This window comes from Miscanthus floridulus, chromosome 6 (genome assembly GCF_019320115.1).
Source record: "Miscanthus floridulus cultivar M001 chromosome 6, ASM1932011v1, whole genome shotgun sequence".
Classification (NCBI taxonomy): Eukaryota; Viridiplantae; Streptophyta; class Magnoliopsida; order Poales; family Poaceae; genus Miscanthus; species Miscanthus floridulus.
Genome location: NC_089585.1, coordinates 122,217,695 through 122,230,271, shown reverse-complemented (window position 1 = coordinate 122,230,271; position 12,577 = coordinate 122,217,695). Strand labels below are relative to the sequence as shown.

The 12,577-nt window shown below is 51.6% G+C and overlaps 1 pseudogene; it reads left to right on the top strand.

The window, feature by feature from the left end:
* On the top strand, positions 1-12,571 carry LOC136456798 (protein ESMERALDA 1-like; annotated as a pseudogene).
* Positions 12,572-12,577: the final 6 nt, after the last annotated feature.

The following is a 12,577-nucleotide window of genomic DNA, read 5'->3' as shown; positions in this document are numbered from 1 at the left end:
CAAATCCACGTCAGTCTATTCCTTGGGGGCTTGGGGCGCCCGCCCCCCGAATGAACAAAACCAAAAAGCCAAATATCCCCACGCCTCAAAAGCACAATTTTTCTGAAATCCGACGCACCGAAACCGCCACCCCCCACCGCACCGGGCCACTAACCAGCACTGAGGCAGCCACCCCACCCGAGACCCGAGAGGCGAGAGCGATCGAGTCGAGCCCCGAGCCCGCACGGCGCACGCGGACGCGGTCACGCGCCGCGCACGTGCGCCCCCGCCGTCGCTCCGCAAAAGCGCAGCGCCGCCGTCCCGCCGCCGGTCCCCTCCGTTTCTCCCGCTCCACGCCGCCGCGGAGGCGCGATCACGTGGGAGAAGCCTTATCTCGAGCTCTGGACTCCAGCTCAGAGCCCGGGCGGCGCCAGGTCGCCACTACTAGGAGGTCCCGGGCCCGGAGGTTTCGATGCAGAACCACGCGTACAGCCGGCTGGGCATCTCGGGGGCCGGGGCGGCCATGCTGTCGCCTCCGTCATCGCCGCGGCGCGCGTGGGGGAGGAGGGCCTCGGCGAAGGGAGGATGGTCGGCGGGGGCCAGCGCGAGCGCTGGCTGGGGCGGGGGCGCAGTGCGGAGGGTGGCGCGGGCGGTGCTTGCGGCGCTGCTGCGGCGGCAGGCGGTGTTCCTCTTCGCGCCACTGCTGTACGTGGCGGCGATGCTGCTCTACATGGGCTCCATCTCGCTCGACAGTGTGCCCCGCATCATCTCGCGCCCGGCGCCCGGGTCAGTGTACCGCAGCCCGCAGCTCTACGCCCGCCTCCGCGCCGATATGGACGCCGATAATGCCACCGACGCGGTAAGTGACTCCTGTTCATCGGCGCCCCCATCTACTGGACTGGGAATTTATGCTTGTGATGGAAGTATTTGGTTGTTTTGTTTGATTCGTGGGTTTAAAGCTTTGCTCGGATGTCAAAGTTCTGGTGTTCCGTACTTGGATGGTCTGATACAGCTAAGATTGAGCGTGTTAACTAACCGAGCAGAGACAGTGAAGTACTGAAGTGTGATTGCGAACAGTAGCCGTTGTTCTGATTATTCTAGTGACGGCTGATTTGGTCGAAGTTCTGGATTAAGTTATCTTCTAGTTCTTGGAGAATGGCAGTAAACTCATAGAAGTATGTGTGGTGTACCGATTTTATATTTCTTATTAAGCTAGCTCGGGCATGCGTGGAGTTAATGACAGCACCAAACCAATGACATTTCACCAGTTGATACCTGCTTCAGATTGTGGGGGTCATGGAATATTATTCAATCAACAGACAATGGTTGGCTTGGTCAGAGACATGGGAATTTTGTCAGAATAACTGGTGTGACCGATAATACGCATGCTGTCTTTACATATCAGTATATCACCTTTTTGTGTATAGTTCAAAAACATATTGCAAGATACATAGGTTTATGTGTTTGCATGGTCCTTACAGAGGATTTGTGTAATACCTCCCATTTGTGTTTTTAATCCTTTTTTTTTGCGGTTATAGCACCCTCAATGCTTGACATTGTTCTCGATGAATTGCCAAATTCATTATAGTTCAAAAACAGAACAAGTTTCCTGAGATTATTATTCAAACGCATGGAACTTTTGTAAATCAAATTACCTTCTCAACTCCTAGATACTCGGTATCTTAGTATAACTAAGTGATAGACTAATTTCCCTATGGTTCAAGGGAAATGGCCTATTTCTATGGCAGATAATAACATATGCATCTGCCCTGTTGTTGTATCAATACCCTTTACCTAACTCTCTCGGTAAGAAGGCATATGTGCATCTTCACATCTGGTGTGTAAAACTATGCAACATTTTGCCTGCCCTTGTGGAATGGTTTAGGGCTGGGGTAATGATATTTTACTGTTTATTGGATTTGTTGTCGCGGAAATGCGTATGTTGCGTTGGATTTGCGGTCATACAAGAAGGGATCGAGTTCGGAACGATGATATACGTGATAGATTAGGGGTAGCACCAATTGAAGAAAGCTTGTCCAACACCGGTTGAGATGGTTTGGACATGTCCAACGGAGACCTCCAAAGGCACCGGTGCGTAGTGGAATCCTAAGCCAGGATAGTAATGTGAAGAGAGGCAGAGGAAGACCGAAATTGACTTGGGTAGAGGCAATAAAAGGAGACTTGAAAGGATAGAATATACCCAAAGACTTAGCCTTAGATAGGAGTGCTTGGAAAACAGCTATTCACGTGCCTGAACCTTGATTGCTTCTGCTGGCTTTCAACTCTAGCCTACCCCAACTTGTTTGGGACTTAAAGGCTTTGTTGTTGTTGTTGTTGTTGTATTAGTTTGCATCAGGTGTCAGCTGTCAGATGTTAAAGTGTAGTATATTCTGCATGGTAGAAAATTGTTGTTTTATTTATTCTATTGATTGGAAATTGTCATTTTAACTTGTCCTGCACCTATTTGCATGTTTTTCTTAAGTTCAGTGTGGATGTTTTGTATTTGTGTTTCATTTTATTCATAGTGATATTGCTAACTTTTGTAGCTAGCAACTGTATGGCGGCATGCTTACAGAGGTGGTGTTTGGAGACCTTGCATAAGCAATAATACCAACGGTACGCCATTTTTTTCATTTTGCAAGTCGTTTTTAATAATTCACAGGTTGGGACTGTTTGTCGATATTTCTAATTTCAAATGGTAGTCTATTCATGCTGGTATGTTGATTTTGAAAGAAGCTAGCCATTCCTCAAATTACTATTCAATGTTTTCTTGTTTGGGTTGCCTGATTATTTCATGATGAACCGGTTTAACAGATCTTATGTGCAGTTGTGTATAGCCAAGTGCCAAAGGTGCATGCATATGGTACCTTTTATTGGCTCATCAGTTGTAGGCTTATGGCTTCTAAAATATCTTTTTCACAAAAAAATGGAACGTTCTCAGCAGTCATTTCTGTATCACAACTTACAAGTTACATCACAACATAGGCTTGAGCCTTATGTTGAATTGTATTTCTTATTAAAATGTTGAAGTATCGAAGATTGTCTAAGATATACATTTTCATCAATATTATTGGGCTATTTTGGCCTTTGGCCGGCCTAAAGAGCAAGGTCTGGCATTTCCAGACCTGGCTGGTGCATGTCCTGAGGTCAGTGTAGCTCAGGTTTTGAGCATTCTGCTTATAGTACATTTTATGAGCAAGTACATTTAATGCTAAATTGCTAATGAGCTGTTGATAGACGCATGTGAACCTTTGGATTGCAATATTATATTTTGTGGATGACATATTTTACTTTACTTTTACATATCACTCTATTTTGTGTGTTTTATTAAGAGGTGCCATTTTGTATTATGCATTTTTATCTTGAGGGAAGTATATAATGATATTTGATTAACTTTGGTAGGTTTGCCTGAATCAAATGGCTACATATACATTGAGGCTAATGGCGGTTTGAATCAACAACGAACATCGGTACTTAGCTTCCATCTGAGGGCCTTCATCACCATTATCACTCTGTATAGTTTACGTTGTAATCCTGTTTGCTGATTTCATTCCTATTGTTTTTTAAAAAATTGCTTTGCAGATTTGCAATGCAGTTGCTGTTGCCGGTTTTCTGAATGCAACTCTTGTAATCCCAAACTTCCACTGTCACAGTATTTGGAGGGATCCCAGGTGTTGCTCCCTCTCCTACTGACTTTTATGTGTCCTTTCATTATCTCTGTATTACTGTCATTGCATCCTTGGGTTAGTTTCTGAATGTTGAATTTATCATCACCCCCAAAATAGTCAGAACTAACACCAACTATAGTAGTCCTTACCAGGGTTCTTGGATTCAAAACAAGAAAAATTTCGTACCCATCCAAAAAGAGTGAATTTCAGAAAATTCAGACCTGAATTCAGTTTGTGATGACTGGTCAAAATGTTCACGTTTAGATGATATTTGGCTGAATTTGTTCACAGCTTAACCTAAAGGCATGAGGATGAAACAAATGGATTAGAGCTTGATAGGTTAGCACTTTTATATCAAAGGAAGGTCTTGTTTGAACTAGACTAGACTAAAAAATTCAAATTGGACCGAATTTTTTGACCGGTACGATGTTGTTCGGGCCTCACCGAATTGTGCGTCCAGCAACGGTATGGAGCCCGATTCCAAGACACGTCCAGCAACCTTACAGTGTCCGATTCCAAGACGTATTAGAACAGATGACGTGATCATTAAATAAATCTCCCTGCCACAAATCATCTGATGGATAAGTCTCATGTGTGGCTGGTCTTTGTGGGGCTGTGCTGCTCACATGGTCCTTGTGGCTGTTTTTCTGTTTTTAGGACAGCATCTTAGACTAGAGGACAGCATCTTAGACTAGAGGACAGCATCTTAGCTAGGACATCATATTAGCATCTTAGACTAGCATCTTGGCATATGCTTGGCTGGCTAGCATCCTATAAATATGTAACCCCAACCCCTCAGGTTGGTATGGCATTTGTGTGAGCTTGTGTGAGAAATAGACAAGAAAATTGCCCCAACTCCTAGTGTTATCCTCTCTCGATGAGAGTAAGAATTCTCCTACTACCAAGAGTGAGAATTCAGCGACTAACAACTGGTATCAGAGCCGTATTATCCTGTAGCCTGAGCATCTCTTGCTCATCTTCTCTCCAAGCCCCACAACAGCCCCAGCTGTTGGCAGCAGCAGCTCCTCCGGCCGCTCCTGTTTACTCCTCTCCCAGCTCGTCTGAAGCAGCCCTCTCCCCACGCAGCAGCCCTCCGGTAGCGCGTCATGTCCGCAGGACAGTCTCAGCGCTCGGTCGCCTCGAGCACGCGGCGTCGGCAGGAGGCCGAACTTGCCGCGGCAGAGGAACGCGAGCGAGCGGCGGCAGAGACCGCTGCGGCGGCGGCAAGGGCGTCGAGGCTAGCAGCGGCGGAGCTGGCAGCAGCCAGAGCGGAGGCGGAAGCAGCGGCGGCGGCGAATGCAGCGCGTGCGGCGGCGGCGGAGGTCGAGGCTCTGCGCGGCAGCATCAGCAGCTCCATTTCCGCTGACGACACCGCCGATGCGGACCTCGAGCTGCTAGAGAGGGAGGCAGCGCGAGCGCGGGCATCGCAGTGGGCAGCCGCGCACGTCCACGAGCGTGGCGGCAGCCCAGACAGGCGCGGACGCGCTGGCGGCGCTCCTGGAGGAGGCGCGCACGGCGGTGGCGCTCCTGGGGCAGCCGCGCACGCCCACGAGCGTGGCGGCAGCCCAGACAGGCGCGGACGCGCCGGTGGCGCTCCTGGAGGAGGCGCGCACGGCGGCGGCGCTCCTGGAGGAGGCGCGCACGGCAATGGTGGCGGACGGGTCGATGGAGAGCGCGGCCTTCACAGGCAGCGTGGCTCTCTCTCCCCGGATCGGTACCGTGGTTACCACGGGCTCCAGGCTGTTGTCAGGGACGTCGGTCCCGGTGGTGGGTGGCCTACCCTCACCAAGACCAACTACGTCGAGTGGGCTGCGGTGATGAGGGTAAAGCTCCAGGTGCGGCACATGTGGGAGGCAGTCCGATACGGCGACGTCGACTACGACCTAGATCGACGGGCGCTGGATGCCCTCATCGCTGCAGTCCCGCCCGAGATGTAGTTCTCGCTTACCAACAAGCGGACTGCCAAGGAGGCTTGGGACGCCATCGCTGCGGCACGCATCGGCAGCGACCGCGCCCGCAAGTCCACACTGCAGGCACTTCGCAAGGAGTGGGAGAACCTGGCCTTCAAGCCAGGTGAGGACGTTGATGACTTTGCTCTCCGTCTCAACACTCTGTTGCAGAAGATGGTGCAGTTCGGCGATGACACCTACGGTGAGGAGAGAGCTGTCGAAAAGCTCTTTCGCTGCGTCCCCGAGAAGTACAAGCAGATGGCTCGCTCGATCGAGTCCCTGCTGGATCTCTCCACGATGTCGATCGAGGAGGCGATAGGTCGCCTCAAGGTCGTCGACAGCGATGAGCCACAATCTCTCTCGGGGCCCATCACCACTGGCGGGAAGCTCCTTCTCACTCGGGAGCAGTGGCTTGCCAGCCAAGGTGACCGGAAGAAGGGGGAGCCTTCTTCCGTGACAGGCGGCCGCAAGCGTGGCAAGCCACGCAAGGCGCGCAGAGACGCCCAGACCGGGGCGCGAGGACGTGCCGAGGGTGATGCCCGCGGAGGTGCCCAGGGCGGCGCCTGCCGCAACTGCGGCCAGCTCGGCCACTGGGCCAAGGACTGCCAACAGCCACGACGCGGCCAGGCCCACGTCGCACAGGCGGAGGAGGAGCCGGCTCTGTTCATGGCACATGCAAGCATTGAGCTACCTCCAGCGGCACCGGCCGCAGCGGCTCTCCTCCACCTTGACGAGCCAAAAGCACACGCCCTCCTCGGCGACAGCTCCGGCAACGACAAGATTGACGGGTGGTGCCTCGACACCAGCGCCACCCATCACATGACCGGTCGACGGGAGTTCTTCACCGAGCTTGACTCTAGCGTCCGAGGCTCCGTCAAGTTTGGGGATGCCTCCGGCGTGGAGATCAAGGGCGTCGGCTCCGTCATCTTCACCACCTTGTCTGGTGAGCACAGGCTGCTCACCGGAGTCTACTACATCCCCGCGTTGAAGAACTCCATCATCAGCTTGGGACAGCTGGATGAGAACGGTTCGCGCGTGGTGGTTGAGGACGGAGTCATGAGGATTTGGGATCGTCGTCGTCGCCTTCTTGCCAAGGTATCCAGAAGCGCAAATCGACTCTACGTCCTTAACGTGAAGGTGGCACAACCCCTCTGTCTCGCTGCTCGTCGGGACGACGAGGCGTGGCAGTGGCACGAGCGTTTCGGGCACCTTCACTTTGAGGCCCTGAAGCGGCTCAGTGCCACGGAGATGGTGCGAGGCCTGCCGTGCCTCGACCATGTGGAGCAGCTCTGCGACGTCTGCGTGTTAACGAAGCAGAGGCGACTCCCCTTTCCACAGCGGGCTAGCTTTCGAGCCAAGGAGAAGCTCGAGCTTGTGCACGGGGACTTGTGTGGCCCGGTGACACCGGCCACACCGGGAGGACGACGCTACTTCCTGCTGCTCGTGGACGACCTCTCCCGCTACATGTGGGTGATGGTCCTCGGCAGCAAGGGAGAGGCTGCGGACGCCATCAGGCGCGCGCAGGCTGCTGCGGAGGCGGAGTGCGGCCGCAAGCTGCGCGTGCTGCGCACCGACAACGGCGGCGAATTCACGGCGGCTGAATTCGCGTCGTACTGCGCTGACGAGGGCATTCAGCGCCACTACTCCGCGTCGTACAGCCCGCAACAGAACGGCGTCGTCGAGCGGCGCAACCAGACGGTTGTGGGGATGGCTCGGGCCCTCCTCAAGCAGAGGGGGATGCCGGCTGTCTTCTGGGGAGAGGCGGTGGTGACGGCCGTCTACATCCTCAACCGCTCGCCTATCAAGGCGCTCGACGGCAGGACGCCGTACGAGGCTTGGCATGGGCGCAAGCCGGCGGTCTCCCACTTGCGGGTCTTCGGCTACTTCGCGTTCGCCAAGGAGCTTGGCCACATCAGCAAGCTCGACGACAGGAGCACTCCGGGAGTGTTCATTGGCTACGCGGAGGGCTCGAAGGCCTACCGCATCCTCGACCCGAAGACACAGCGTGTGCGCACGGCGCGCGACATTGTGTTCGACGAAGGGCGAGGATGGGCGTGGGACAAGGCGGTGGACGACGGCTCGGCTCCGACGTACGACGACTTCTCTGTCGAGTACGTCCACTTCGAGGGAGCTGGGGGAGTAGGCGGATCTTCTTCGGCGAGCGCGTCTACCCCAGTCCCCGAGGCTCCACCGACCCCGGCGCCTGCTACTCCGACAGCACCACGCTCTCCAGCCAGGACCTCGGCTGCGATGAGTTCTTCGCCGGCTCCACCACAGCCGGCAACGCCACGCACTCCAGCACCGACAGGCACCACTCCGGGCACGTCTACTCCACCACCAGCTCGTGTCGAGCACGGCCCGGTTGAGCTCGCTACTCTGCTCTCTCATGACGAGGAGCGCGTCGACGCGTACCACGACGGCGAGCCGTTGCGATACCGTTCGATGGAGAACCTTCTCGGCGACCAGCCAGTGCTGGGACCGGTGCCTCACGACCTGGAGGCGCAGTTGCACCTTGCGTGTGACGACGGCGAGCCTCGGTCGTTTGCAGAGGCTGAGAGACACGCGGCATGGCGTGCCGCGATGCAGTTGGAGATGGATGCGGTTGAGAAGAACCGCACCTGGGAGCTTGCTGACCTTCCTCGTGGTCATCGCGCGATCACCCTTAAGTGGGTGTACAAGCTGAAGAGGGATGAAGCCGGTGCCATCGTCAAGCACAAGGCTCGCTTGGTGGCACGAGGTTTCGTGCAGCAGGAGGGGGTCGACTTCGACGACGCCTTTGCTTCCGTGGCACGGATGGAGTCCGTGCGACTCCTCCTTGCGCTAGCTGCCCAGGAGGGCTGGCGTGTTCATCACATGGACGTTAAGTCGGCGTTCCTTAACGGCGACTTGAAGGAGGAGGTCTACGTGCACCAGCCGCCGGGATTTGCGATCCCTGACAAGGAGGGCAAGGTGCTCCGCCTGCGCAAGGCCCTCTATGGCTTGCGGCAGGCACCGAGGGCGTGGAATGCCAAGCTGGATTTCACGCTAAAGGGGATGGGCTTCGAGCAAAGCCCGCACGAGGCGGCCATCTACCGACAGGGCAATGGAGGTAATGCCCTGCTGGTGGGTGTCTACGTCGACGACTTGGTGATCACCGGCACCAAGGATGCGGAGGTGGCGGCATTCAAGGAAGAGATGAAGGCCACCTTCCAGATGAGTGACCTGGGGCCTCTCTCCTTCTACCTGGGAATCGAGGTGCACCAGGATGACTCTGGGATCACGCTTCGACAAACCGCCTACGCCAAGCGCGTCGTTGAGCTAGCTGGGCTCACCGACTGCAACCCAGCTCTCACTCCGATGGAGGAGAGGCTGAAGCTGAGCCGCGACAGCACGACGGAGGAGGTGGACGCTACGCAGTACCGGCGCCTTGTGGGGAGCCTTCGCTACCTCGCCCACACACGGCCGGACTTGGCATTCTCCGTCGGCTACGTTAGTCGGTTCATGCAGCGACCGACGACGGAGCACCAGCAGGCTGTGAAGAGGATCATCCGCTACGTTGCGGGGACTCTCGACCACGGCCTCTACTACCCGAGGTGCCCTGGGGCGGCACACTTCGTCGGGTACAGCGACAGCGACCATGCAGGCGACATCGACACCAGCAAGAGCACGAGCGGGATCCTCTTCTTCCTCGGCAAGTGCCTCGTTAGCTGGCAGTCGGTCAAGCAGCAGGTGGTGGCCTTGTCCAGCTGCGAGGCCGAGTACATAGCGGCCTCCACCGCTTCGACTCAGGCGCTCTGGCTCGCTCGACTGCTTGGTGATCTCCTCGGCAGAGACACTAGAGCGGTGGAGCTCAGGGTGGACAGCAAGTCCGCTCTGGCCCTGGCAAAGAACCCCGTGTTCCACGAACGCAGCAAGCACATCCGGGTGAGGTACCACTTCATCCGAGGTTGTTTGGAGGAAGGGAGCATCAAGGCGAGCTACATCAATACCAAGGACCAGCTTGCGGACCTGCTCACTAAGCTCCTTGGGAGGATCAAGTTTCTTGAGCTCTGCTCCAGGACCGGAATGGTTCAACTCTCCCACAAGACGACGCACAAGACTTAGGGGGAGAATGATGGATAAGTCTCATGTGTGGCTGGTCTTTGTGGGGCTGTGCTGCTCACATGGTCCTTGTGGCTGTTTTTCTGTTTTTAGGACAGCATCTTAGACTAGAGGACAGCATCTTAGAGGACAGCATCTTAACTAGGACAGCATATTAGCATCTTAGACTAGCATCTTGGCATATGCTTGGCTGGCTAGCAGCCTATAAATATGTAACCCCAACCCCTCAGGTTGGTATGGCATTTGTGTGAGCTTGTGTGAGAAATAGACAAAAAAATTGCCCCAACTCCTAGTGTCATCCTCTCTCGATGAGAGTAAGAATTCTCCTACTACCAAGAGTGAGAATTCAGCGACTAACATCATCCAAGTGACCGCGCCACAAGCTGTGGGCACATTTGCTAGTTATTTAATTTCTGATACTTCATTGAGTTGAATACTGAGTTTTAAAGTGCTAGCTTATATCAGTAAGCCACTTGAAAGACCACCGTACATATGCTCATCTTTCTCTAACATCTATTATGTGCATGGTTTGTGGTTTCATTTGTAAACCTCCTGTTAACATTTGGTCATTTTGAAAATAATTAACCTTTTTTGTTATCCGTTGACATGCCAAATGATAAAAATCTCCCAACTAATAACATGTTTTTTGCTTGATACAACGCAAATAAAGCTACTTACATCTATTTTTTTATACAGCAAATTTAGTGATATTTATGATGAGGATTACTTTATCCAACGCTTAAAAAATGATGTCCGGGTGGTTGACAAGGTGCCTGAGTTCATAATGGAGCGATTTGGTCACAATCTGAGTAATGCATTTAATTTCAAGATAAAGGCCTTGGTCTCCTATTCAGTTCTATGAAGATATTGTTCTCCCTAAGTTGATCGAAGAAAGGTTGGTTGAAGCCAATACTGATTTGCAGTTTTGAGGCCATCTGCTATTTTGTCATATCTCCTAGTACCAGTTATTATTTGCTTATGTGAACTTTGAACTTGTCTCTCAATTTCAGGCTCATAAGGATATCACCTTTTGCGAATCGGCTGTCATTCGATGCGCCTCCTGCTGTTCAACGTCTACGATGTCTAGCAAATTTTGAAGCCTTAAAATTTTCTAAACCAATCACTACTATATCTAATATTTTAGTTTCTCGGATGAGAGAAAAAAGTGTTGAAAATAATGGGAAATACGTAGCAGTGCATCTCCGCTTTGAAGAGGTTAGTTTTCTATCCTCAATTGTTCATGAAACAATTAAAAATTCTAAGGGTGTAGATGAACAACCAGGATATTTCAGATGCTGCTAGGTCGTCAGACCCATGTTTATCAGAAGTACATGAAACAAACAAGTTCACTTTTCAGGCTTGTTTTTTCCTTTTCTGATTGGTATGTCCATGGTGAGTAGACTGGAGAATTCTCAATCACTAATCATCCCTTTTTCAGGACATGGTTGCCTTCTCTTGTTGTGTCTTTGATGGCGGTGACAATGAGAAGAAGGAACTGGATGCAGCCAGGGAAAAAGGTTGGAAGGGAAATTTACTAGGCCAGGACGTGTAATAAGGCCTGGAGCAATAAGGATGAATGGGAAATGTCCACTGACCCCTTTGGAGGTATGTCTGTACTTAAAAGGATGATGTTTTCTGCTTGGAAGGAAGCTTCAGGAACTTTATCCTCAAGCAATATAACAGGTGATTCCTGAACCTTTACATGCTTATATCTGTGATGTTTAGGTTGGATTAATGCTGCGTGGAATGGGTTTCAGCAATAATACTGCAATATATTTGGCTTCTGGAAGGATATATAAAGCAGAAAAGAACATGTCTCCTCTCCTTGAAATGTTCCCTCTCTTGCAGACAAAAGAAACATTGGCACTGGATGAAGAACTTGCTCCATTCAAGGTATATAGGATAACTGCATTTTTTCCCTTTACTGACCTTTTCTTTTAAGTATTTACTCATACAATGCATGTCTGCAGAACTTCTCCTCAAGGATGGCAGCTATTGACTACAGTGTCTGTGTTCATAGTGAGGTTTTTGTGACTACACAAGGTGGAAATTTCCCTCATTTCCTTATTGGGCATAGAAGATACTTGTATGGTGGCCATGCAAAGACAATTAAGCCTGATAAAAGAAGATTGGCCGTACTCTTTGATAGTCCACGTATTGGGTATGTCATTACCGTCATTATTAGACGATTGGTTCTCTTTGTCTTCAGTGCCCTTATATTCTTAACTCTCAAACATGAAATTTTCAACCTGTTAAATTTAGCTTTGGTTGTGTGCAGATGGAAGTCACTGAAACGACAATTGTTCAATATGAGAGCACATAGTGACGTGAAGGGTATTGAAATAAAAAGAGCAAATGAATCTGTATACACCTTTCCATGCCCTGATTGCATGTGCCGTTCAAACAAACCAGAACACTCCAAATCCATCCTGGCCAGATAGCATCTAATAGTTGTATCTTGACTCGATTCACTGACCCCAATTCTTTCTCGGCGTCATGCCAACCCACTCCTTATTCTCCATATGCCGTCTGGTGGTGAGATGTTTCATGTCCTCCAAGCACCCCTACTGAACCGTTGTTCATCCATTCCATCCTCCCCAGGGTGGCTTCTGGCTGTATAGCCTCGACTGAGATATGTCAAATTCTTTACATCTGACCCTGGCACTAACAATACACTGATCCATGTCTAGAATAGATGTATGTAACCATACCTAGGGCTATTCCTTAACAGCCATAGTGTTAATCTGTTTGTGTAGTACTAAGAGTCTAAGATCCCTTGTATCCCGTGTACATTGCTCAACTATGAAGAAATTGTCATACACAATTTTGTAGCAAGACGAATATTGTTTATTTTGGCTTAACCTTTTTAATCAATTCTCAACTGTACTGTCTCAATGATTT